General features: G+C 54.4%; 1 protein-coding gene across 1 annotated transcript in view; it reads left to right on the top strand.

Annotated features, from left to right (window-relative positions):
• LOC108801613 (mediator of RNA polymerase II transcription subunit 12-like) overlaps positions 1-698 on the top strand; it is a 22199-nt gene that overhangs the window by 2618 nt on the left and 18883 nt on the right. The gene's annotated exons all lie outside the window — the stretch shown is intronic.

Here is a 698-nt window from a genome sequence, read left to right as displayed (position 1 = left end):
AAGCCATGACGTCACGGCTCGCTCCGCCCATTTGACATTCTCAGCTGTCAAATGCTACATATTGCATTCATATATATCAAATGCCTTCTATGCTTACAGTACAGAGGCTATAGTGTAGTGCCGGGCTCAAAATTTCAAGTCCTGAGCTACTAGCCAGGCCTTAAAAGTTACTCGCCACCAGTTGCCCCACCTAACCCCTACCCTGCCCCGGCCTTAACTCCGCCAGGTCAGCGGTGTGACGCACAGTACAGAGATCCTCCATGAATCCTCTTTTCCCCCTGCATAACGTTCTGGCCGGGTGTCTCACTGTCTCTGCAGTCTTCCTCCCAGCCTATGGCAGCTGAACTGGGTGGAGGAAGCTGCAGAAGACAGCGGAACTGAATGTCATCGAGGGGGTGTCATCGAGCTGGCGGGACCAGGGATAACGCTGCAGCAATCTTTGGCTTCTGTTCTCTCTTCTCCTTCTCGGCCGCTCTGTGGCTGCAGCTACAGAGGAGGAGAAGGGAGAACAGAAGCGAGCAATCGTCGCGGCGGTAGTGTCCCATCTCTGGTCCCGACGGCGGCGCACCCCCTCGATGACATTCCACTTGCCCCCACGCAATTTTCACTTGTCAATTGCGTGGGGACGAGTGGAAATTTTGAGGCCTGATATATATATGATCTATAGGGGCCCCTCGTCTGTAGAAAGTCCCCCCCCC

This window comes from Nanorana parkeri, unplaced genomic scaffold, assembly GCF_000935625.1.
Source record: "Nanorana parkeri isolate BGI_ZX_2015 unplaced genomic scaffold, ASM93562v1 scaffold2406, whole genome shotgun sequence".
NCBI lineage: Eukaryota > Metazoa > Chordata > Amphibia > Anura > Dicroglossidae > Nanorana > Nanorana parkeri.
Note: the sequence above shows the minus strand (reverse complement) of the source record. Positions and strands in the feature narration are given on the sequence as shown.